At 36.8% G+C, this 27,687-nt stretch overlaps 1 protein-coding gene across 1 annotated transcript in view; it reads left to right on the top strand.

The window, feature by feature from the left end:
• The first annotated feature begins 4,292 nt into the window (after window positions 1-4,292).
• Window positions 4,293-27,687, top strand: part of LOC150081651 (long-chain-fatty-acid--CoA ligase 1-like) — a 254,279-nt gene continuing 230,884 nt past the window's right edge. Inside the window, exon 1 of the mRNA XM_090380577.1 lies at window positions 4,293-4,377. The gene's annotated coding sequence lies outside the window, so the exon portion shown is untranslated. The remainder of the gene's footprint in view (window positions 4,378-27,687) is intronic.

Below are 27,687 nucleotides of genomic sequence, written 5' to 3'. Positions count from 1 at the left end.
TGTGAACCAGTTCGTACAAGATGCCTTAGCTATAGCTATAATGATTAACCTAAGCCGGATTGTAGGTTTGTGATTGGCTGAACTAATTCATTCTATGTTTCAGAAAAATATTTCCTGCGAGTGCGTAGAGTTGGAAATATGCAAGAGTTGGTCGATTAGAAATGGACCGAGACATTTAATAAGGAATTATGGTGTATTATCTGCAACAGCTAATTTGGAGAATGATGATCGCTGTAGTCACCTGTTTTCTGTTGAATCACAATCTGAAATTAGATCGCGAACCGCGTTATAAAGCTAGGAGGACCGCATGTGGCCCGCTGGCCGCGTTTTGCACTTCATTGATGTGTGTAATTAATCATTCAATTTTTTAATCTCCACATGCTTTCTTTAATACTCTCTATTTTTACGTTCATTCCACTCCTTCAATGCTTCCTTACATTTAAAATAAATAAACAAATATATGGAGAACGTTTACTTCCCAAACAGTAACCGAGTTTGAGCAAAATAAGCTAAATGTAATTAATACGAAAATATTGCACATTAGTGTACTACACAAGAGACTGCTCTCTCTCTCTCTCTCTCTCTCTCTGTGTATATATATATATATATATAAATCTGCTTATTATTACTATACGCAATGTCTAAATATTACAAAGAGAAAAATTTAAAACGTGAAATGGTACAAGAAGCACGATGAACTGATGCCTATAATTAAACACACACACTTACTCTACGTAAATAAACTATTTATTCTAACCTAGAAATATATCTAAGGATAGAAGCTGGCAGACGTCACGTTTCTGACTGTACAGTATGCAGTAGAATTCCTTGAGTGCTGACGAAGGTAACTAGACAGTCACCCACTAAGTAAGTCAGTTCTGGGTCGCTAGAATACCTCGACCCAGAACGAAACAAAACATTCTACTTATCTCTCCTCTGATTTATTTCTAGATTAGAAAAAAAACAGTTATTTTTTTCCCACGTAGAACAAGTGTCTGCATTGTCCGTGATGATGCCATTCCCTACAGAACTCATCAGAATAAAATTGTGCCGTACTCCTGATCTTGTGTTCCCATTATACAGTATCATATTTAAGGAGAGAGTTCGGACTAAATCCCTCACCCGTTCAACATTATAATCTCTTCCGTTTAAGGTATCTCGTGATTAAATGGCATGATTTTAAAAAAAATTGACTAATAGTCCATTATTTTGAATGTCGTATTAAATTTTTAACTGCTTAAAGCAGGTACGGCAAGTATTTATTTGTTATTTTACCATATGTTCATTGCTGGTTGTGGTCTTTGGGTAACACGCAAATTCGATCATTGAGGGATCGAACCAGCACACATTCGTTAAAACTGGATAACTCAGAAAATCCCAAAGTGTAGGGCGCATATTGTTTGTATGAAGCACTTTTTTTTTTAACGAAATATGGACAAATATTTATTTTTAAATCCTTTTCTTGGTTGACGTAGTTTAGTTAAATCTTTGAAATACATTTTATTTATTCATTCAGTTGACTGCAAGTTGCAATCGTCTCTTGAACGGCGTGAAAGCCAGAGGAATATATTTACAGTTTAGAAATAAAGGAAATAGATATATTAATATAAAAAAAATTGTTCTTCATTGCTGGGTGGCTTCTTAATTTTAACTACATCATTTTATGTTAAATCTGTTTGTCTGTACTTGTTCTCGAAGGAAGGAGCGTGAAATTTATGAATATTTAAGGGAGGGAGGACAAGTATAAAAGTTTGGGAACCTCTGGGATAACTTAATCATAACTGCGTCGTTAGTATACTGACTACCAAAAACAATTATAGTACGGTGGATCTGTCTTCTCTGTCCATCTTGGGATTATATCAAAGTATCAAAATATATATACATGTATATATATAATCGTAGTATTTAATTCCTTCAGGGGCGTAATTGATTTTAATTAGTTAAATTTGTCAAGTTCAATTTGTAGATTAATTAATGCAAAGATTACTTAATTACGTGGGAAGGTTGTCTGATTTCAACTGGGGTGTTCAATGGACCACCCTGAAAACTCATATTTGTATCTAGAACTCGTTGTCTGTTACTTTCGTTTTCATCGAAACTAATGTGGATGCTTCTTAGAAAGAACCGCTTTCCGTTTCCTAGTATTAATTTGCGTTCCAGTGAAGGAAACATCACATCTGAAATGAAGAAACGCAATTAGATTGAGGAAACTGGACGTTGTAAATATAAATAAATCTGAAATACTGTACTTACTAGTAAACTCTCGATACTATGGACCCCGATTTAACGAAATAAAAAATTTAACTGATACCAAAAGTACTACTATACTCTTACGGTAAATTATCTTCTACAAATTATGTACTATGGATAAACCAATAAAGACAAGATAAATAAAAGCATGTATATTATCGTTTAACTTTGTTTCAATGTTTCTAATACATACATATGCAAATATATTTTCAATTACAAAATATAGCTTAAGTTTTCAATTATGTGGGATATAATGGTCTCGAACATATTGACAAATAACCCCCCCCCCCATCTGCTAATTCGTCCAAAATCGAGGGTTTATTATACTGAAATAGAAATACTAAAATATAATTAATTAATTGAAATGGTAAATATCTGTGATATATAATATTGTTTTATATTCTAAAATATAATGTCATTTTATAATATAAAATACATAACTTGATTCACTGATTGTTTCGCTGACATTGTAATATTTATATTAATAATTGGTGATTTTTTTATGTGTATCAACGGAAATTCGTTTCACGCTGCGAAAATATTTTGCGTTAAAATATGGTAATTTAAGCTAATATGCACAAAGTGCCACAGGAAAATATTTAAGCAAAACGAAAACTGTATATGCATATTTTGATGAATATATTAAATAAATATAATCTATTTTCATCTTTTAGACTGAGCTAATTGACTGAAGAAGGTATGAATAAAATTCACGCTCCCCTTACAAATGAGTCTCACTGTGCAACAGCATGTTCAAAAAACAGCTTTTCGGCCTAATCTGGTGATGATTTTTAAGTGCATGCAATGCACTTAAAAAATCATCACCAAGTCCCAAAAAGTTTCATTTATAGAAGTCCGAGATCAAGGCGCTGTTGATAATGTTTTTTTTTTAATAGGATGTGATTCATAAGGAATTTGTACCTGAACGGGGGTGGGGAAGAGAGAGAGAGAGAGGGGTCAATGCTGCGTACTACGTACAGGTGCTTCAAAGCCTATTGAAGTGCATATTCCGAATGAGGCTGCAATTTCTAGAAAGAGGCAACTGGTTCTTAATGCACAAAAGTGCTCCCTCTCATTCTGCACTTGTGAAGGCATTTCTGACGAAATATGGCATTGTACAGATGAACCTTACTCTTCCGAACTACCACCATCGGACTTCTTCCTCTTTTGCAAAGTGTAAAGTATCCTCAAAGGAAAGAGATTTCAGGATGTTGAGGACATAAAGAAACACATAACCGCCAAACTGAACATCATCTCTTCGGACGCCTTCGCTGACTCTTTTCATAAACTTTTAGAATGGTGTAATAAGTGCATTCAATCAGGTGGTGATAAAAATAGAACCATTTTTGAGCTCCTTCACTTTGGGTTCTTTTTATTGTTCCAGCTGAGGAACTTCATTGCCGCACCTCGTATGTACATTTTCTGTATCCTCGATTGACTCCAATCAAGGCCGGATTTACCGAGGCGCAATGGCGCAGTTGCTCCATGGGATACAGAAAAATGTATTTACTATTGGCCCAGCCGACCTTGTTTTTAGAGTTCCTAAAAATTTGCGCGCTAGGGCCCCAGACTACTAATTCGACATTGACTGCAGTATACTGTCGATCATCTCTCCCTCCGAAATATAAATCCGGGTGATGCCACTGATGGTCTCTTGAGCAGTCCTAGCGGAAATGATTAATAATTATGATTGCTAAATTGATTTTCTTCTGCAATGTTGCTGCGGTATGCTAGTTAATTTACTCGCAGTTGCTTGATTTGAAAGTTACTCTTATATTACGCTTTGCATAATTCTTTCAAATTAGTTACATGAAGAGCTGGCTTGTTGTATCCGGCATCAAGAAATGTTTTCACTGATGACTTCTGGGGAAATTGCCAGGACTCCGTTCTGTTTAAATTGCTCCCTGATTCATTGAATAGTAAAATATGCTAACCATCCAGTCTTCACAACGACAGGAAAAAAAAAAAAAAAAATCAAGTTATTAATTATTATTTAAGGATACTTTTGTTTCTGGACGTTAGTGCGATGAGAAACAGGAAATTCTTGTTTAGAAACCTGTCCACTTCAAACATTGAATAAAAGTTATTTCGTTTTGCCTTCAGAGAAAGTTTGGACAGCTTCGAGCAGTGAGTGCTTTTATTTTAAATTTAAGCATTTTGGATTGTTTACTTTTGTATTATTAAATACATTTGTGTTTAATTTTACAGTACGGTAAGAGTTAATTTTTTAAAAATAATATTGTTGATTTAAAGGCAAGTGAGTGAAGACTAAAGTTAAAAGCTTAATAATAATAGAGGTGAATGAAAACTACTGTAACGATTATTGAACACGGTTTTAATGTTCAGCTTTAAAACGTGTTTCATATTTTCATTTGCTTCTTTTGTGTGTATGTGTGTGTGTGTGTGTGTGTGTGTGTGTGTGTGAGAGAGAGAGAGAGAGAGAGAGAGAGAGAGAGAGAGAGAGAGAGAGAGAGAGAGAGAGATTGAATTATCCACGTAATAGACCTGGACCTGTGCTGCTACTACGATGCTGTTGTTCAAATCCTCGTTAATGAGATTCGCACTTGCAAAATTTACAGATGTACGAATATCTTCCCAAACAGGTGATAATTCACCAATCCATTTATTTGACAATGACTGTAACGTACGATAATATCAAGTAAGTAAAGTGAACTGATTAAGGTACTATTCGATATTGAAAATTAAGGAATAAAAAGTAAACTGAATTCCGCAATATACAGCAATTAGAAAATTGCTATACTGTATATTGCAATTATATACTGTTGCTAAAGATTTTTCTCTAACGGTGCAAACTGAATTTTTTCCAACACTGTACAGACAATGAACCGTTAGAGAAAAATCTTTAGCAACAGTATATAATTGCAATATACAGTATAGCAATTTTCTAATTGCTGTATATTGCGGAATTCAGTTTACTTTTTATTCCTTAATTTTCAATATCGAATAGTACCTTAATCAGTTCACTTTACTTACTTGATATTATCGTACGTTACAGTCATTGTCAAATAAATGGATTGGTGAATTATCACCTGTTTGGGAAGATATTCGTACATCTGTAAATTTTGCAAGTGCGAATCTCATTAATGAGAGGAAGCCTGCACTTGAGGGACTTTTCAAACGCGGCCATTGAATTAGCAGATATTTTAAACTGCCCAACGTCTTGGGTGATCTGTAATAACAATTATCAATTATATCCAAATAAATTTCTTCAAGTGATGTTGCTCAATGTATACTTGTATGATAGGTGGTTGCCTCCGTTATTCTGGTAAATTGTGTTATCTGATTTACCAGATCGTAAACAAATCAAATCGTGTCATAATTTTGCCATCGATCAGTACATTTCTATGATGAGTGACACATTTTGAATGCTAGTACAGTCCGGCCAACCATGAGGCAGGGATGAAAACCAGCGGGTGGTATACGCAGCTTCCTACTGGGTAAGAGGACGACACTCAGCACTATGCTACACAAATATATTCATCACTACATTTATCTGTTTTGCTGGGTACTGTGTCTTCACATACAACACAGAGGGGATGCCATAGTATGGCCCGCACCTGCCTTCACACAAACAAACACGCACGCAAAAGTACATTATGTACGTTTGGAGAGGCCTGGATTCTATTCACATTGAGGACCATAGGAATTTTTAAAATTCTGTTTAATAGAAACTGTTGTTAGCCGATCTCAGGAGGAGGGAGTAGAGTTCCCCCATGAGCTATACGGTTTTTCAGCCAGCACAACTTACAAATCGGTCTGTGCTGATATCCGTGTATTACGTCTACAGATAGGATATGCAGATATGAACGAAAAGCTCCTGGGCCTTTAAAAAAACTAAAAAGAACATTCATGTTAGCAGTTATTATACAGACTCGGCTTTCCTGTAATTTTGTAAAAAATTTTATTCCTACATTTTCTACTAATAGCTTAGTGTTATGATTAGACAATTTTAAAATAAGATCCATAATAATTGTTTTCTCTAATAGATAAAATATAAGTATTTTTTATCTGTCAGAGAAGAATATTTATAAATATATAAAAATATGTATTTATATCTTATCTACGGAATTCAAAATAAATTTATTTGGCAACGCGTGACTTCAGTCCAAAGAGATTCACATCGTTTACAAAAAGGTGTCAAGCAACTCCATGTCACTGAATTTTCTCAACTGAGCACTCAAAAATTCCCAGTTGTGAATAAAAATTTCCAGATAATAATATCTGAAACAGCTTTCAAGATGGCTTCCAGTAAGAAGAGAATTAGATATAAACAAAATAAAAGCGTTCATTTTCTCTTATATTTATTACTTTTATCATTAAATTTTTGACAACTAATTGACACATTTTATGTCGAATGTTATGTTCAATGAACAACATTGTGGCACTAGTTTTTGCATTTTTTAGCTACTCTGAAGTATCGACTAATTATCGATAAATATGAGATGAGTAAATAGAAATGAGATTTAAATGATTATTGCTGATTAAGGATTTATATAATATTGTAATGAAACTTAATTATCTCGATTACGTATCTCTGCATTAATTAAAAAAAAAGCACGACCTTTATTTTTAAACATATACACGAACGTATTACGAATGACCGATTTACAAGCTTTCAATTTTAGGAATAAATATTTTGGACATTGAATATTATGAACCTCTTAAGCCTTCTGAAAATAAAATGGGTAGGAACGAAATATTTTCCGGTTTTGTGTACTGAATTTAACATATTTAAAAATATAGCGTATACTATACATGTGCTAGTTTTTTCTATACATACATACACCATTTCAAGTGTATTTTTGATAAAATGCACGTCTAGCACACGTGATGACAACGCAAATTGCGAACAGTTATATCCTGAAAGGTGATTTCTGTTTAAAATGGTTTAATTTATTTATTGCCCGTGGAAACTATTTGGTATTCGCTCCAAAGTCGTTTCTTCTTTCCAGTGATAACTAAACGGCTTTTGATACTTTTTATTGCAGCTGCGAAGACTTCCCATAAATCTGGCCATATACGTTCAGGAAGTATTGCGAAAACTTCACAAGGACAAGCATATACAACCAGAAGATTTATGCACGACATACAGTATATATCACAGCAAAATTTAAATCTTTGTTAAAATTTTTAAAATAATATCTAATCCTTTTACTTAGCTGAAATGAGCTTCTAGTCTCTGCGCACCATCTAAATAATCTAGAGGCGAGTTACATTAAAAAAATAAATAAATAAAAATTTAAAAAAACCCACATATAACTAGATTATTCAGAATAGCGATTTTGATTGTTTTTTTGTTTTTTTTTTTGCGCGTGTAGAGATGGATTGCATCCTTATGGCATTCGAACTGTTATTGAGGTTATTACCGTATAATTTAAACGTAAATAGATAATCGTAGAACACTTTTCTAACTCGTGCTTACAATTATTTAACCGCAAACCACTTCTCTAAGTCAAATTGCATTGAAAGTAACCTAAAACTTGTCATCGCGCTCAAAAAAGTTAGTCAAGTCAGTTTTATAATTAACTCAGTTGTGCTAGTTTTACCAGTTTAATTAGGCCGATCAAGATCGCTCACATAAGCCAAAGCAAATTCTGTTTCTCAACCACTACAGAATTTTAATTATGTGCCAAGGATTTTAATTATGTGGCCTCTTTGGGAAGACTAACTTCCTCTCCCCTCCCTTCCCTAGACCGTCTTATGGGGACGGGACGTGGAAGTGAAAATAATTACCAAGGTGGGGAAACATCCATTGAACAAATAAAATCTGACCTAAGGTGAAGATTTCTGTCGGTTGAAAACCACTCAAGCCAAACTCAAACCCGACGGCTCATTTGATATACAGTACTGTAGTTGTCAAAGAACACGTGGAGCCGTTAAGCAATCTTGCTGGGGGAGGGGTGTTGGCCTAGAATTTGTAATTTCGCCTGAATGCAACCTTGAACATTCAAGGTTCTATTCCAGCAAGTAATCGTTTCTGCCATCATTATTGTGCAACATTGCATTTAAGCAACAAAAAAAAAAAAAAAAAAAAAAACACGGCACACAGAAAAGTTTGGATATAGAAATTTTCCTAAGTTTCTATTATTAGTCGAATAAAGGTTATTTCTAACCCTAGAAGGGTTATTTCTTTCTACACAACAAACTTAATATCCTTACAGAAAACTGCTATAGTTTCTTCTTCCTTCGCACATGAACAATAAATACTTAACACCCTTTAGTTAACACCCTTTCTCCTATGTAAGTCAATTTCTTACCTTATAAATTGATTTAGGAATTTCACTCTTAACTTCTGATTTATTTAGAGTCCCTTTTTGCCTTGGGGAATATAATTTCACAAACTTTCTCTAATCAGAATGAATCGTACATTTAACATCAATTTCTGGACTAATGCTTGTCCCAAGGGTTAGCTACATTCAGAAGGCTATTTTTTTCTCTGTATTTCTCTACCCTTCCCTTCCAAAATATATCATACATATATGTTAGACAATAACTAATAACAAATCAAATTTCTCTCCTTTGCCTTTCTACATATGTCTAATTATACATTAATCAAAACCCCATAACTATCATCTGGCTTATCTCTATATTTATGTATATATATTTATATTTTTGTACATCCTTCCCTTAACATCTTTCTAAACTTCTACTAATCTGATATTAGAGTTCCTACAGTCCTTTATAAGTAAGTGAGGATACCTTATAACTATCCTCACTTAATTTTTCGAATCGGACTTCTCTGTTTTGGGGCCTTCCGCTCCTTTTTTGGGACTGTCATCATCTTTTGCCAAGGGCATTCATCTTAGGGCTTCCAGGGAATCTTCGTGCGGGTCACAATTCTGCTACTCTGCTTAAACTCACTGTTCCATCTGGGCTGGGCTGGCTCTTTGACGTACGGTCCTACTCCATCGTTACAAGGACTGCTATCTTTCCTTCTGCTTTGCTCCGTCCTCTCTAGGCTGGCACTTTGCCTTCACCGCCTGTTAGTTTCGATACAGGGGCTGCTTCATACCGTCTGGGACATCGGAACTCGATGTCTTCATCAAAAGGGGCTTCCTCCTTTTCCAGGCGCTTTTGCCTTCGCTGATTTCTATCATTCCATTCCTTTACTTTCTCCGTTACTTTTCTCTCTCTCCCACTTCTTCGCTCCACCTTTTCTTAAAAACTCATTCACAAGAAGAAAATTTCACAGGGCGCTCTCTCATTCCAGTTCTCTCTTTTTGTTCATCTCAATCCCGTACCGCCTCCATATGTCAGGCCTGCCTTAGTTCCGGGTCTTAACCAATCTTCTCATTCTATCAAACCTTTCTCTCTGTCCTATTTGACCATGTTATCCTTTCCCAAGCTGTCCCTTCAGTGCTCGATCCAACCTCTCATTTTAATAAATTTGTAAATTTCCCAGGCAGTCCTCCCCTTTGAAGTCCGCCGCCATTTCCGAACCCTCTGGTTACTTAGCACTTTTACTTCGCGAGATCCACAAAACTTGCTATCACCGACAGCCAGATGCCAGTTTTAATTCTAATCCGAGCATTTGTCAAGTATCCATTTCCCGTCTCGTCTCTCGGTGTCACCAATCAAAGGAATGTTCCGACAAACTCAGTCTACCGCACTATTGTTTTCCAGAGCTAGTACTTTCACACCTATATACCAACAGCGGTTGCTACCTGTTCCTGTTGTTTTGGTTTATTCCCGTGTGCTGGGAGTTGAAGTATAACCCGTCTGCTACTACCCTTTCTCATGCTTACCCCTCCTTCTTGTAACCTTGTCTAATTTAATCCCTAGCGAGTGACCCATTATCTTAAATAATATTTGTGTCTGGCGAGGTTTCGCCACCCCATGTTGTTATACCAGAAGCTTTATTTTTAATTAATCTCTCCTGTGTATAAAATATTTTTCTTGTAAGATTTTATATCTTACAATATGTATAAACAGCAATGCTTCTCACTGCTTCTTGTGCTTCGCATAAATATAAATGAGCGGTAAAGATATATTCTTAATTATAGGAGAGTATAAATCAAAGAACTGTTCAATAATAATGGTGGTTGCAGGTCAAAATTGTTTCCAATTTTTTTATATTTTTTGTTGGGGTGGGAGTGCAGAGTCTAACAACTACAGAAATATGCTGGCATCGCGTGGGTCCAAACCTTTGGTTCATTGGCAGTATGCAGTCAAGTCATGATGAAAGCGTGTTGTTATTTCGAGTTGTATATGAGAAAATAGATTTTGATTGGAATCCAACATTCCACGTAATACGAGTAATATTGCTATTTGGATAATGGCCATCCTTTCTGAAATACTGACGTAATAGAAAACTAAGGGAGCTAGATAATTTCGTTTTCTTTTTTGGTCATTGTAATCATCCTGGATTCAAGAATAACCATCCTGAACTGTATGAAAAAACAAAACAAAACACACAAACAAAAAAAAAAAAAACACACTATTTTTACAAATTGGAGTTTTTCGTATTAGAATAGAATCTTCAAGTAGTAATTTTTTTTTAAATTACTACTTTTCCATTTAATTCTTTTATAAAAATTTATTCAATTTGTTGATGGATTACAAATAATATCGACGTAGAAGCATAAATTTTAATGTAAAGCATTTATAACTAAATAACATCGGTATAAAAATTTAATTCTGTGTACAAGAGTGATTTGCTAATTAAGAAAATTGATATAATTATTAATCATATATTGATGCATAATTAAATGATATTATTAAACACGTATTTAATGAATTACTGTATTTAATTAATACAAGACAATAATCTTATATTATTAGAATGCTGTGCCAATTGATATAATTATTATTATCTTAATTATCGAGTTAATTAATTAATAACTGAATTATACCATACTATAATGCAAAATCAATGGAAGCAATGTGAATAAAATGTTATGACGAAAGGGATGCTTTTGTACTGTACCATTATGCTGCTATGTTTTACAATTTGATTTAAGATTCATATCGCAATAAATTATCTTTATATGAAAATGCTGCTTGTGTGGCAGCACAGGAGATACATACTTCAAACGGTGAATTGGTTGTAATGTGAAGGCCAATTCCTTCATAAATCGGAGATGGTATTCTATATGCAGTTTCTTTTTCTTTTCTTTTCTTTTTTTTTTCATTCAGAGATTACTGCGATTAACTGATCTTAGACAGAGACGTAAGATTTTTTGTCTTCAGTGTACGTCCATAAAAACGCAATTAGTGGTGATTTCTCAAAGGTTGTCTTTGAGAATCGTTTCACTTTTCTCAAAGACAGAGAGAAAAGTTTCCGAGAGACACCATCCAATGGACACTCTTATGGATAGGCTTATGGTGGAGTAGGCGATCTATTCATGCCCATGTTGACCAACCGTCGTCGACACCTCTGCCTATAGTGAGCATAGGTGCACTCTTCCTAGACATTGGACGACTGGAAAAGGGTCATCTGGTGTGGTGAATCAAAGTTCCATTTTCATTATGCCGATGGAAAGGTGCAGAGTCGACGGCGAGCAGGTGAACAACTGCAGCCACTCTACATGGTTGGACGAAACCAGGCCAGTGGCGGTGGTATCATGTTTGGGGGATGATTTCGTGGACATCACTGAGTTCCCTCATCCCCATTAACACACCCTCACGCCAAATCCTATCTCGACATTGTTTCGGACAAAGTTTTGTCCTACATAGTGACTGTGTATGCAGATGACACTGGACTCTTTCAATAAGATAACACTACATATCACAAGGCTCGCATTGTGCAAGAATGGTTCGAGGATCATATCCAAGCATTTCGTGTGGTCTTCTGGCCGCCAAATACCCCCGACATCAATCCCATTGAACATTTGTGGGATGCAGTAGAAAGTAGTATTTGTCAGGTCCACGCCAGTTCCTCTCTCCGTTGCCGAACTTCGAGACGTCCTTCTGTCCAGCTGGTCCAGGATACTCGAGAACATCTTTCGCGGTCTGGTGAAGTCGATGCCATGTCGGGTATCACGGCGAAAGGCGAACCGGTTCGGTCATAATGTTTTGGCTCATGAGTGTAGATATAACAGTTTTACCTTATTTTCAAAAAATAGAACAGTAGTCCACCAGGTATTATGATCTCTGAATTTAATGAAACGAATTTCTTTTTTGTTTAACTTCTTTCACTAAAAAAGCTTTCACTTAACCCTTATAAGTTTTAATTAAAAAAAAAAAACCCAAACAACTCCATGTTATGAATTTCGCGTGACTAGATAGCTTATTAAAAGATTATTTGTCGGTATTTTAATTTTTGTTTGTAATGGTTAAGTACTCGGTCAGTTACCGCAGCCAACTGGATTTCAAACCTGAGTGAGTAACCGCTTCGATCAGTCCTTTCACCTTCAGGGAACTGCCGTAACTCGAACTGTAATGAGGGCAATAATTTAATCGTGGAAGTATTCGAAGAAGCTGGGAATACAACAGAGCATTTCGCGAAATGTATATGCGCTTTAATAAATCAAAAACGAAATAAAAAAATTCGAAGAGAAACAATGCCTACTGAGACATGCGCTTAATAAATGGCGTTTAACAGATGGATAATTACACAAGACGTAAGGCAATTGTTTCCTTGTGAGGAAAGCAGACTTTAAGAAAGAGGCGTAAGTGTTGACCTTGAGCTGATGCTACAAATTTGAGTGTACTGTATTCTGAAAGGCGTGGAGAATGGGGTTTGCAAGTAGCCGCCAACATGATTTACAATTTCCAGAATTCGTGGTGAATTGCGTCTGATTGTACACTGCGACAATGATCGCAAAGAAATGCTTAAGGATCCGAAACTACAGGAAGAGAGCTAAGTGGAAAAGAGTGCTACTTGCCATAAATGAATACGATTCCGAATCGTCCGATGGAATTCAATGAGTGATTACTAAGGAAGTGCAATGAAAATGCACATCTCGTAGACATAATTGTCTGAACTGGCACGACCTCTTTAAAGTTCAACGTTACAGTGCGGTCTGAGAATCCAAACATTCGTGTAGGCAGGGCAATCAATCTGCTAGAAATGTTAGTGGTTCAATCCGCCAGAGGTATTGTAGGACGCGCTGGTATGAATATCTCAAACCCAGTCTGCCGGGACTGCAGTCGCAGAGGCTGGGATTTCTACAAGGTTATAAATAAAGATGGAAACATAAAATAGAGCAAAAAAAAAAGTTTAAATTTCATGCTCTATTACTGTTTCGTAAATGATGATCCCTTCTTAAAAGATTAGAAAAATACCCTGATTTGTGTTGTGGGGTCGGAGTGTAAGCAGAATTTTTTAATTCAAAGAGTTAAAGTGACCTGTTTTAACTGTCGTACAAAATTTCACTGTTCTTTACAATGCATTTCTCATGATTAAGTGGGTTTTTCATTGAAAGAGAGGATATTTTTTATTATTTTTTATGTCATAGGTGTACAACAGTATTATTATACATTCATATCTGAAATAAATTTGGTGCATTTTAGATAAAAAGCGTTACACGATACAGCGTCCCAAATCCGACAACTTTGAAGTGGGACCGGTTAATGGGGGTTCACACACATGCTTGTACTCAAATGTGAATGAAATGAAACATTTTAATTCGCCTAACTGCAGTTTTAGTGAGTTAACGAAGCATGATTTGTGTACATAAACATAAAAAAATATATTTACAGTATTGAATTCATCAAATTATTTAATATCTATCGAACAATCAGCATGGACTGGATACGTGACGGCATAGATTCCAGGCGGTTCTGGAAAGTTTACACAAGTATGGTAACTCATGCCGACCATACTACCTCTCACAGTTTCCAGACATTCAATGATACTGGATCCGGACTCCAAACAATCTCTTCGACGACCTCCCACACCGATCTCAGCTATGGGATTTCTTATCCCTGTGAACAATTTTCTGTTTTCCCTGACATGGGGGTTCGGGAAGATGGTCACCATAAACGGGTGCACATTGTCAGAAATGATGGACCTGTACGAATCTTTGCTGAGGCAATGATAGTACTAGGGAGTCCAGTGTCTCATCAAAACTTGCACAGACCATCACGCTACTTCAACTGCCTGTATAACCCCCCCCCCATTCGCACAGCGAGGCTCTCCGAACTTTCTGTCCTCACAGCACAGTTGGAAACGTGTATATAAAAATGCACGTTTCCAACTGCTGTTGTTGTTATTGTTGTTTGGTTTTAAGGAGCATCAGCAACTAAGGCCATATTGCTCCGGAGATATGCACTGGTCATTCCCTGACCTTTCCGCATTCTCCGTATTTGGTGGTCACTGGCTCGAACCCCGGTCTAATCAAGAAGCGTGTGCTACGCACTGCTGCTCCTGCTCACCTGGCTATGGAGGCGCCTTTCCAACTGCACCCCAAATTTTGACCAGGAGACTCGTTTCCACTCATCCACTCTCCAGAGTTTTGTAAAACCACCGGTGGCGCCTCACTCCAAACACTATATGCCCAATAGTTTTGCTCCCGTGGCCAACGAGAGGCACATTTGTTTGTGACGTCACCCGCAGGGGTACTGGAATGGTCCGTCAGCTACGATAGCTCAATAGTACTAGTGTTCGACACATGGCTCACGTTGAAATGGGTTGTATCATCCTACTTGTATTGCATGGTCAGTTTCCCTCCCCACCTATGCCACGTCTGTTTCTCCTAACAGCACAATGGATCCTCCTATGTTCCATTTGATCAACAAAATGTGGCTGCCCTCTATGGTACCTCTGTCTGGTGGTTCTTCTTCTGGTGGTTCACTCTTGATACACCTGAGTCACAGCTGTTTGGGACAACCGGACGAAGGCGGTCTTATACGAGATACTCGCACTCACCAATCCGGTGATGCTATCATCTTTTGTTGGTACTCGGTTACATCACGTCTCTAATTGTTCTTCGCGCAGAACACCTTTCTACTGAATGGTGTAATTCCACGCTCTGCCGTTATACAAAACAGTGCGCTATGACGGCGGTAATGGAAAAATCCACGCGTGACGCCACGGTTGTGAATTACACTGAGACAGCTTTGCATTTGTGTTCCAAACGCAAAGCTGTCTCAGTGTAATCAGGTTAATCAGGTCGGATTTGGACATGAGATCTTAAGCTAAAGCATGTGTGAAGAGGCTCAAAAAAAAGCAACTAAACATTTTTATCTTCATAAAAGGAAACTTTGAGTCCCCTATCTCGGCCGGATGATGAAATCCTTAAACCATGGCTTATGCTTAAATCTGCTCTGCAAGTTGCGCGAAAATCAGTTAATTTGAATTTGGTACCGGATTATTTTCAGTAGTAATCTTGTCTGCTGTTAGATACCAAGCATAGCTTGTTAAATTTCGGACTGTAGAATATGCGTTACGGCAATATTCGGTCCCGTACTACAACGAGCGTAACATGGAAGACAATGTTTTTACGTTGATAATTTGTGTTCAGAATGAATAAATAACAAATCGCTCCGATACGATCCATCAATACGTTATAAAATGTATCAAGCGATGTTATTACGAGGTTAGAATGCATGAGAAAATGCTGGATTGTAGGAGTTCGGATTAAGGGATGCCCTACTCTACCATAAAGTTATTTTTACGAGCTCTTTTATATAATCTTAAAGAGGGCAATGTTGTGAATAGAAATTTCAATAACTGACAATAAAGATGTCATTTTTTTATTGATTTCGTTGTTGTTGAAGGCCAAATCGAAATGCAATGAATTCCGTTAACTGGAGAATTTGCTAGACATTAAACGAACCGAAAACAACTGCGTACTCATGAAAAGGTTTATGGGTTTTCATTCATTCGCTACATTTTGTGAAGCATATTTTCAGTACAACTGACGCAAGCAGACAAATGATAACAGATTTTTTTTTTTTTTTGTGTGTGGTTAAAGAATGCTTTTGTGCTGTAAGTAAGCTTCATCGTTACTATTAATAGACAATTTAACTGTATTGCAATTCATGACATTTGTATTAATAAAAGATCCGTAAAGTATATAAAAATATGTAGGAGCTCATTCATCATTGCGTAGATGAGGGGGGAGTGGGAAAATGATACATAAGCAGAACCGAAACTGCCTAGATGTTGTTGGTGCATCGGCTTCTGTGGCCATATTGCACCTCCCAAGGTTTTTGCATTTTCTACTCTGATCCAAGCTCGATTGCGGGATTCGAACCCGCGACCTTTAGGTTGCCAGGTAAGCACTTTACCCACCCAGCTAGCCCGGTCGGCAAACTGCCTACAGGAAATTATTATTATTGGCCACATGGTGCAGGGAAGCCTGAGGCTTTTGCTGCACAAAAAAAAAAATCTTACCCTGAGAGAGAGGGAGAGAGATGTGGGGAGAAATCACCAAGAAAGAGAAGAGTGATGATATCCAGCTCAGGACCCTGGGTGTACCAAGTCCATGCTCACCAGATGTGAGCCCCTGAGAATGTACAACACAATGGCACATTTCATTCTTTTTTTTTTTTTTTTCTTTTTCTGAGACGGCGACATTCTTCCATATGGGTTTAGACATGAAAGTTTTGATTCTTCCGGTATTAATGGTGACATATTTTTTTCACTAGTTTACTAATATTTATCAGTGTTGTGCTAGTTGAAAGCCAAAGTTCCCATTTGCACGCTGAGGAGATACATACGAGGGAATCTCAATAAGTTACGTGACCCTTTGACCCGCTTATGTGGTATGCAGACTCCACGAGAGAAACTGTTGTGTTTCCTGAAGGAACCGTGACGGTCGACTCGAGCAGAAAGTGCTTTTGTCATCATCCGCATATCTTGCCTGTTGCTTGCTTTCACTGAAAGAGCGAGTGAGTAGTCAGGACACGTGCCAAAGGATCATATGCACCGTCCGTTCCATTAGGCACTGGGCCTAATGGAACAGACGGTGAATTTTTGGGCTCCAATTTTTTCCTCAGGACCTACGGAAAAAATTGGGGCCCAAAAAATATAATTTAAGTAGAATTCAACGATTTTATTCCCACAATAAATTTCTACACACTAATTTTCAGCACAAACTTGTGATATAAATTCTTCTTTCGGCTTTTCCTGTTAGCAAAATCACTAACGTCATCAAAGTGCATATTGCGAGTGAGTTAGTGCTGGAATAACTTTAGTGTTCTGTTGTCATGCGGAAATAACTTCAAAACTGAATTTGTAGAGATGCTCTCGAACTTCTTGAAAAACAAAACAAACGAACAAAAAAAAAAAAAAAAGTGGATTTAACGCAAGGGCATTTATTATTGTACTTAATTTTGGAATTACAGAAAGTTGAATTAACTTTCAGGCAGGACGAGGGGGGATTAGGGGTATTCAGTACTTGGACTCGCAATTCTTCAAAGAACCGTGCCGAAACCTTGCTATTTAATTTTTTGTTAAGTAAAATTAAATTAATTTTTCATAATCTGCAAAAAATCTGCAAACTGAAATAATAAAAATGTGTTCATTTTATTAATTTTTTATCTTATTGATTTATTAGCATGGTAATAGCATAGCTACATACTTGTCCAGCAATTCTGTCTTTTCTAGAAAAACTTCTGTTGTTGTTGTTACTGGGTTTTGTAAGCTCTGGCTTACTAGTAATGAAAAAAAAATTATTATACTTATAAACGTTTGGATACTATACCTAAATATAGTTTAGGTAAATTCAGCAAACATTTATTTAAATACGCGAACAATTTGAATAAAATAGAAATGGATAATTGTTTAAGAAGGTGCGTAAAAGCGAAGAAAGGGAACTTTGACCCAGAGAAGGTTAAGACCGTTTTCCTCAAAAAGGCCGAAGCAGGGAAATTTTGCGGCGAAACGGACAGAAAGGATTTTAGATCGTCAAGGGCGAAAGGATTAATCAGAGATTAGACAAAAATAAGGGGTTGGTCTTTCGGGTAAAGCTTTGGTGGTGTCTAGAGGTTGTATACCAAGGAGTATGACAAAAAGGGTTTTGGATCAGTGAAAATTAGTTGAGTACGAGTGGAGTAGGCTAAAAAGGGTTTTGAGTGATGTTCGACTGATAGTCCTAAAAAACAGGAGGAAGCATAAGAAAGCGATTCCCCGAATGGCGAGCCCCAGAATGGAAAAATCGTCCTTTGATAATGGAACTGGCCCAACCTGGCGATGGGGAGAAGTACATTTTATTCATACTATGTCTAGTCCTAAATTTTGTCTCGAGAAGAGGAATTAAACCTTAATTTAAGAACTAAAGAAAAAGCCACTCTGTGTTCCTGCTAAGAAAAGACTCAATTAACAAGTGTAATAAAAAAAAGGGAATTTTATCTGATTTCTAGAAAAAAATTGTCTAATGAAGTAGCAAGGATCCCTTGCTGAGAACTGGATTTGTTGTAAAAGCGTAGTAATTGTGTATACAAAGAAAAAGAGAAAGGGATTTATATGTCTTAAATAACGTGCTTGTGAAGTTAGTAGTAAAAAGAACAAGGGAAAGTTAAATCTTATCATCTGTAACAATATGGTATAACCTCGTGCTTGAAATTTTTATATTAAACAAATTGCAAATATAATTGTGTCTATGTCAGTTGTTTCACTTTACCCTAGTTTGATTTAAGATCCCTGGACACCTATACGCAATCAGTGGCCCAAGGTAACATAAAGTTAACCTAAATAAATAACAGCAGGTGATCAAAATATATATAAAATAATTATATATATAATATAGTACAAAGGAACACCTACAGTTTTCAGGATCATCGAAAATCTTCTGGAAGCTCCGTTTCGTTATCATTATACTCTCGAATTGGCGGGGCGCCTCCGTAGCCAGGTGGGAAGGAGCAGCAGTGCATAGCACACGCTTCTTGATTAGACCGGGGTTCGAGCCCGTCACCACCAAATATGGAGGATGCGGAAAGGTCAGGAATGATCACCGCATATCCCCGAGCAATATGGCCTTAGTTGCTAATGCTCCTAAAAACCAAAACAACAATCTCGAATTGGCACAAATGAGTAACATTTCCAGGTAATGAGGGAAATACAGCTTGGGGTCAAAGACTACTCCCAAGTTGTCTTCAGGATACTGAAGACAACAACTTCCTCGTTGTCGTCTTCAGTATCCTCGCATCATTGATAGGATTCGAACTCAGGTCTTTCCCACCCGGTGTGGGGAATAGTGATTATACCAACTGTACTACCCACGAGGGATATACCTTTACAGAACTACATAAATAGAGCATCCCCCTGGGGAAGAACTTGTTTGGGGGGGGATGGAAGAATCTCTTTATTTCCGCTTTGTCTGAAAGGGTGGCGTGAAATATATGAAGGGTATTCAAATGAAAGGAGTACTTGCGTACCTCTTTAAAAAAATAGGGTACGCAAGTTATAAAAGTTTGAAACCTCTGGATTGGGGAAATTCTAGTAGGGAAATTTTTTTCTAGTAGGGGAAACTTTTACAATTGCCGATCCGTATTGCCACGGCAAGGGAACTACGGAAACTGTAATTCCATGTCATATAAGGTCAAAACAAGCCAACATTTTGCGTGCAAACTACAGTACATTCAATTAATCCATGAATAAATGTAGGTGTAATTCTGAAGATCGCATGTTAGGTGAACAGCTGCCAAAATACTAGCAGAAAAGACCATCTTTTTCTTCCGGTGTCGAGCACTATGATATGATGTAAGTTTTTCCTACAACCAATTCGTTGAGTAAAAGAGAAAGGCAATAAATGCGTAAAACATAAAAATATGTAAGTATGAAATTTATTACTATAAGGCAATAAACGTGTAAAACATGAAGTTGATAAAAACTGATAAAATAAAATGTTAGTATATAAAACCATTGATAAAATAACATACGTAAAAAAGATAAACTCATAGAGTAACTTTCAGAGCTGCACGTTTTTTTTTTTTTTTTTTTTTTTTATCTATTCCAGGCCTGGAATATGTACAAGTGAAACAAACGCCATATACCCCAGAGGGTGGGTGAAACTAGGGAATGCTGCTAATCAGACTCCAAAAAGAAAACCAGACAAAGCTCGACAAAATTAACAGAACAAAATGTTTTTCATGAATATTTTAAAGTGAACAGTGTCGCCAAAGGCGAATATTTATTATTATTATTAGTTTATTTACCCAAGGCTTTTATCCACCCCCACAGTTAGTGGGCTAGGAGGGTGTACAGATATTTGAAATATACAATTTTATACAAATATTATCATTATTTACAATAATGATATTAGAGAGATAATCATATTTACTTAGTAGCAAATTATAATTCATTTAAAATAAATTTATCTTAATAATTAAGGAGATAAATACACAGGTTGACATATTTCTTTTCTCCAGTAGTTGTCATAACCAAATTTACTTATTTTTCATTATATTATTGCATTCAATTATTTACATCATATAAATTTCTAATAAAAAAAAAACTCAGCTCAATTTTCACGGTAGTCCTGATTTAGTCCAGATTTGGTCCATAATTTGGCTTCTGTATGTTTTATTGTCTTCCAACTTTATTGGATCAATGGAGAAGGTATTGACGTGTTCGATGGTGTTACATGGGAACATTCCTTTTAAGGAGTCCAGGTTAGATAACTTCATCCTAAGTGGGGGATGCAAGCTCTGGTGGATTCTATTTCTTGCTTTTGTGAATGCGATAATATCTTCTATCGATGGGGCATCAATCTGGCGAGTTAGTAGCTTGGCGAGTGTTAACAGATTCTTTTTGAGAATAGTGGACTTCCAGGAGGTCATGCCTAGATTGACTAGGAGAACAAATTTCGAGATGGTGAACGGGTTCCCTCCCAGACGGTTCAGCCACCGCAGAATCCAATATACCATTGTCAGAAATTTGTTACATTACGGGGTTGATGCAGAGGACCAGATTTCGGAGGCATGTAGTGATATAGGTGAGAGACATCCATTAATGTATTGTCCGATCACTTTGATTTTGTGACAGCCTGCGAGATCCTGGCGGATAGCCCAGAAAGCAGTATAAGTCTTCTTTGCCTTTAGGAAGTGTTCCTTGAAATTTAAGTTTTAATCCCACGTTAGCCCAAGTTGAGTATGAGATGAAACTTTGGGGATTGTCTCACCATTAACTGTAATTCGGATGTCATTCTTGACCTTCCTCTTCGTGATTGTCATGTGGGCTGACTTTGCTTGGAGTTGAATTTGTTGCAGTTGGATTGTTGAATTTGCTTGGAGGTTTCGTTATTAATTTCTTGTATCTGTTTGGGATCTTTTGAAATGATAAAGAATTTTAGATCGTCATCAAAGGAGCTAAAATTTGGATTTTTTTTTTCAAGGAATGATTCAAGTAGGATTGTCGACATCACCCTACCTTGAGGCATACCCCTCGTTGCATAGGTGATTTTCCGGTGAGTTCTATTGGCTAAGTGTCTCCGCTGTAGTAAGGACTCCAGGATGCTGACAATTTAGTTAGATGTTTTGAAATATTCTTTTAGGATGCCTCTAAGAGTAGGAATGGAGACAGTATCAAAAGCATATTTGATATCGAAAAAGCTTATGTCCAATTGAACTCGTCGTTCAGGACTTTTTTGTGCTCTGAAAAGAATATCTAGGAGATTAGAGGTCGTGGACCTGTGGTGGTCGGTGAGCAAAACAGTGTTGAATAATTACTGAGTGTATACGTTTTTAAAATATCTTTAATAATGTGCATCCTATGGAGATTGGACGGAAGTCTTTAGGAGTCTTGGGATTTCCAATTTTAGTGACTGGTTTGACATAATAAGATTTCCAGAGTTCAGGTGCCTGAACTCTTTCAATCTTCTGGAAGATGTTTAGGAGGAGATCCACAATGTACACAGAGCACACCTTAACTATAAACAATAGTTTTGATATAATAGGTATCCTGGCATGCAAATTCCGAGTATCCAATAGAAATCGATCTACCACCTTACAGAGCCGCACATTATGCAGACTATTCATGCCTATAAAAACACGGGTTGCAACCACATCACTTCATTCCCTTTTTTTTTTTTTTTTTTTTTTTTTTGCTGCTTGCTCAGTGGGATAGCCACATTTCCAGTTCTCACGATGGCAAATCGCCGTTTAGATGATTCTTTCAGATGGTGAGCCATTGGACGACTTGAAGCCACGCAGTCGCAGGCGGAGGTGTACGTGGGCTTAATATGTCACACAGTGTCGTCTCCGCAATTTGGGGTTGCCTTCACGTACATTCCCTTACTCTTACTTTCACCAACCTTCTTCTTCCCTACACCCAGTACTACTGCACGCTATTGCTTTTTTTTTTTTTTTTTTCTTTACTTGGGCTCCACTCAGGAAGCTCAGGCAACCCTGATGGAGACCAGCCAGAGGACAATGAGCAGCCTGGCTACCTCTTAGCGGTGTGCGCGGGCAACGTGGGGTTTTGTGACCAAATTGCAGAAGACGACAACAGAACCCAACACAATACTGCATGTTCAACATTGAACACGTCTCTGTTCATTTACGTAGGATTCAAGTAGGATTGAATCCTACTATTGTATTGTATTTCTTCACAGCGCACATATGGCACAGATGTGGGAAAACACAGGTGGCGCCTGACCCTAACACTATGCACAGTATGCACACTATGTAGAAGCAGTTTCAGGAGACATGGAAACATTATATGAACTGATCAAGGTCGACCCAGGGCTACGTCAACCAGAACAGACCGCTATCTGGCTCTAATAGCAAAATGGAACTATACAATGTCCTGTCATCAACTGTCTCTCGAGGTTGCTGCGGCTACAGGTGAAAACATTTCTAACCGGACTCTACGCAAGGAAGCCAGTTGTTTGTATCCCATTAACCCCAAACCACCTAAGAGCTCGTCGAAACTGGTGCCTTGAACATGTGACTTGGAGCCTGACAAATGGGAGTACAGTTCTGCTCTCTGATGAGCCCCATTTTAGCCTACAAACAGATTCTAGATGTTATTTCATTTGGAGACAACGAAGAATGTGGTACCATACCTCCATACGGGGCAATATGGCCTAAGTAGCTTATGTGTCTAAAACAGTACAATAAGAATAACTGTAATAGAGTGGGCACGAGATCCCTCATCGATTCATGTTGGAGACCTGATGTGAGTCTGTGGAATGCCTGGAGAAAGAATCGAAATTGAAAATGTGGGCAGCGATTAGTAGTCAGCATTACGTCCAAACATACTACGCGTGCTGAGGAATTTTATAGAAATTTCAACTCACTACCCTGGATGTAAGAACAGGTTTCTATGGTAGAGTAAGCTATTTGGTATGTTTACGTCGAGAAAGATTCTGGGTAAAGGATATTCAAAGCAGAAACGTGATCTTACTTGGAAATCCGGTTATTATGAGAGGTAAACATGGTCGAATAATTTTTTGTAAGAAACAAGGCAAAAGTTTTTGTTGTCGAATGATTGAAGGTCAACTCCCCCCTCCCCCCCCCCCAAACGTGGATATTTAATTTGATTTGGCCATATTTCTGCAAGTATGGCGGGGGTTTCTTACTAGACAGTAAGCAAAATGTTTCTGCATTAAACTCGTTTGCATAATTTATTTGTTAAAAAGATTTCATTTCGATGTTTAGGGGTTATTTTATTTTGTCTTAAACCTTTATTCCTAGTAAAATCAATTCCTAGTAAGATCAATTGAAAACAAATCAAGTGATGATATTACTTATAATATCATCACTTGATTTGTTTTAAAAAAAATAAAATAACAAAATGGATAAATAAACTTTCTCAATGGGATTTGACCCTCCCTATCTGTCGGTAATATTATTAAAACACTTATCCCGAGCTATTGCCATGCCATCATTCTCAAATGGTTACCTTGCGAAATTCGCGTAAATATTATCGAAATGCATTTTTATTTTATTCAGTTGCGTAATTTCAGTTGTTTAATTCTGATTAATATCATAAAACTCGATTTCTCGTCAGATCTTTCGAATGATATATGATTTGTTTTTGTAAATGAGACTGTAAATATGAGGATGAGACTGTGGACAAATATATATTCAAGAATGGCTTTGATAATGTATAAATAGATTGGTATTGTATAAATAGTGGTATCAGCTCAAAGCTGATACCACTTCTATCCACAGTCTCTGGATAGAATTTCAATCAATAGCAGGCCGCCGATATACAGAAAGAAAAGAGTAGGTGAATGACCAGAACTTTGGGTACTTCGGTTGAAAAGTTTGAGGATAAAGAGTCGTTCACCAACATGCGCAGTGTTGTTCATCCTGACATGAAAGTGGCCCGCTTGCACAAACCATATGATGGGTCTGTCCTAATTAAAAAAATAAATAAATCTTTAAGAAAACTCGAACTTTAGACATTTCAAAGGGCAGATGCCTTTTGAAATGTCTAAAGCAATGGCCTAACTTTCTCCGAATATTTCCATGTAAGCGGTTCAAAGATCAACGCTCCATTGTAGATTTGGTGACGGATTTGATATGACCACTAAACCGCTTGACGGTCTAGAGTCTAGACTCTAGGGGTAAAGCAAAACTCGGGTCGTTAGTGGGCTTTATCACTTTAGAAATCTTTGGAAGTAAAGGCAGTAAGAGAGTATTAATTCCAGGTTGAGTTCCCTGTTTTGTTTGAATTATTTGTAAGTAATTATTTACGTGGTGATCATTATACCCAATACTGTTTTTAGGTGTTTTATTACCATTGCTAAACTGTACGTTTTACTTTTCCTTTTCTATTAGAATTCTTATGAAGCCTTTTAAACATGTAAGATAACTTTTAAAAGCTGTACAAATTGAACAAAACAAAAAGGGGAAAATTCTTACAGCTGCAATGTGCATTTTACCCTATAAAGAGTAACTTTAGTTTTGCCTTATAAAACATATTTTGCTATCACAAAAAAAATTAAAATTTTACTAAAAATAAAAGCGAGCATTGGAAGCTCGTCACTGAACTTACTCAAAATAATATTTTCTTATATTTTAATTTTTCAAACCCACTGATACAGTATCTAATACAGTTTTAAAAATTCAGGCTGTAGTTTCGATCTCATTCTGAGGGAATATGGTTTTGCCATGAGTTATGTTGATTTTTAAACCAAGAAAAGCATTTTTTCGATAGTAATCATGAAATTAACAAAAGCTAGGAAATCTTTATTAAATTTTTCTTCACCTGAAATTACCCATGTCTTCCACTAATATCTTATTAAGTTAAAAAATGAGTGTCATCTTTTCAATATTGGACTAGTTCACTATTTTCAAAACTGTAATGCTTACTGCGCTTTTATTATGTTTCGCTTTCCGTTTTGTTCCTTTTGATTCCACTCCTCCCTTGAGAAAACTGCCTTCGAATGGATAATAGACTTCACTTCCCAGTCGGCAATGGTTTCTTTTTATTTGATTGAAGAATATTACGATGGGAAATATTTTCAACTTCCATTACACTGTATTTTAATGGTTCGGCTATTCTTTTGAGACTTGAAAAGGATATGCATTTCTCTTCACAATTGCTTTTGAATTGTGACTGGCGCTGGAGACTTACGATAACCACACATTTCCTCCACAGATAACGTACTCTACAGATACTAGAGTGGGTGAGTGACAAAGAAGATAACGGCTACCCAAACAATTGATAACGTTCTATTTCTGTTCATTATCTCTCTCTGTATTCCGATGGTCACAGGTCATACACTTTCTTTTTCAGTTTCGAACTGATGATCGCGTGCCCAAATTTAGCAATCTTTGCACAATACTAGTTGTTAAAATCTACGGGTTATTGATCAAAGCAAATTATCACTGCAATAAAATGACGTCCATTTTAGTTTCTTTTTCGCTTGGACTTGAAAATTTACAGTTGATTTCACAAGATGGTCTACTTAGACTGTTGGACTTTTACCCACTTTGCGATGACAGAAATCTACTTTCAGGAAGTATTTCGTGATCGGTCTGTTAACTTATGCTTCAGGAGTTCTTAGAGATTGCAGCATCCCAGATATGTTTACTTATCAATCTAAGCCTGTTTCAGGTAAGTGATTTGTCCTTACGCAATTATGAGAGCCTCGGGTAAGAGATGCTCATCTAGATTATTATTAGATTAACGAGGCTGTACCGACTGCTTGATAAAGGAATGCTGCTCATGGTACGTATTCAGTGGCATGTAGCTAAAATTTGCACTGTCAGAGACTACACGCCAATAAATAAATAGGAATAAATGAATTATCAGTGAAGATTTACTCAATTCTTCACTGTAAAGTTCATGTTCTCTCCATCACCTCAAAATTCTATACAAAAATTTCTAGTATACGGGGAGAAGACAGATACAGATGCAAGAAATTTTAGTTTGTATAAATAAAGAAAGCGCATCAGATTGCCACTTTAATATAAATTAACAATGATAAAAATCAATATTAGGTCTAATTATGTTTACAGTACGTGTAAGATATGGATGGGGTTCGGAAAAAACAGTGGAAGTGGTTTGAGTTTTATTGGGATTTCAAATTTTCTGACGTATTTACGGTAATACTTACTATAGCAAGAATGCAAAAGTTTAATTAATTAAAAGACAAATTTATCAACAAAACGTTATATTTTGTTTTAATTTCCCCCACCTTCCGCTCTGCTCTCTTCGCCGGGGAATTTCATCCGTTTACACAATATAGTGGACTTTAAACAGTATTGAAAATTAATTTTCTAAGTGTTTCGGAGTTGTTTGGTGAACTTTTCAGATGAGATGCAACCTGTGATTATTCGGAAATTTCCTGCTTCTGATAAGTGGTTTACAGTTAAGTAATAATGATGCTCTTCTAGGAAGTTAGATGAATCTAAATCCGAAAGGTCACAGGAAATTAATATGCTCTTTATTGAGAAGTATAAATAAATATCCGCTAGCTATTTTTAAGTGCGTTACACAACGCCGTGGAAGCGTTGTGTAACGCTTCCACAGCGTTGTGTAAACAAACAAACAACAAACAAACAAACAACGCACGTTGTTTGTTTGTTTGTTTGTGTATACATATTTATTATTGGTGATAGTTTTATAGCACATCAGCATCTTAGGCCACATTGGGAGAATGTACTATGTACTATGATTGTTCCGGCAATCAACCACCCGCTGGCTAGAGGCAAATTTCCTCACATCTATTCTACAACTGTCTTTTCTCAATTTGAATTTCTGCACCCTCAGTGCGCAATCTGAGCAAGAAGAAGATTCCCATCAGCATTGAGCTTGCTCAAACTGTTCAAGGCCTTATACACCTCAATCAGATCACCTCGCAGGTGCCTAGTCTCCAGACGCTGCAATTTGCAGAACTTAGCCTATCTTGGTAATAGCAACCCTTTATTCCACTCATTAATCTCGTTGCCCTTCTCTGTACTCGTTCTAGTAGCTCAACATCTTTCCTAAAACGAGGCCTCCAGATCTGTATTCAAGGTGTAGCCTGACCATTGCCTTATACAGGGGGATAATCACCTCCTTATCCCTTCTAGCAAAATCCTTGACAAGACCCCATGAGCTACTCTTGCAGCCTTTCTGTACTGCTCAGA

Source organism: Mastigoproctus giganteus, chromosome 8 (genome assembly GCF_048544385.1).
Source record: "Mastigoproctus giganteus isolate SK-2022 chromosome 8, ASM4854438v1, whole genome shotgun sequence".
Taxonomy (NCBI): domain Eukaryota; kingdom Metazoa; phylum Arthropoda; class Arachnida; order Uropygi; family Thelyphonidae; genus Mastigoproctus; species Mastigoproctus giganteus.
The sequence above is the reverse complement of the archived record's forward strand: the minus strand, read 5'-3'. Positions and strand labels throughout refer to the sequence as shown.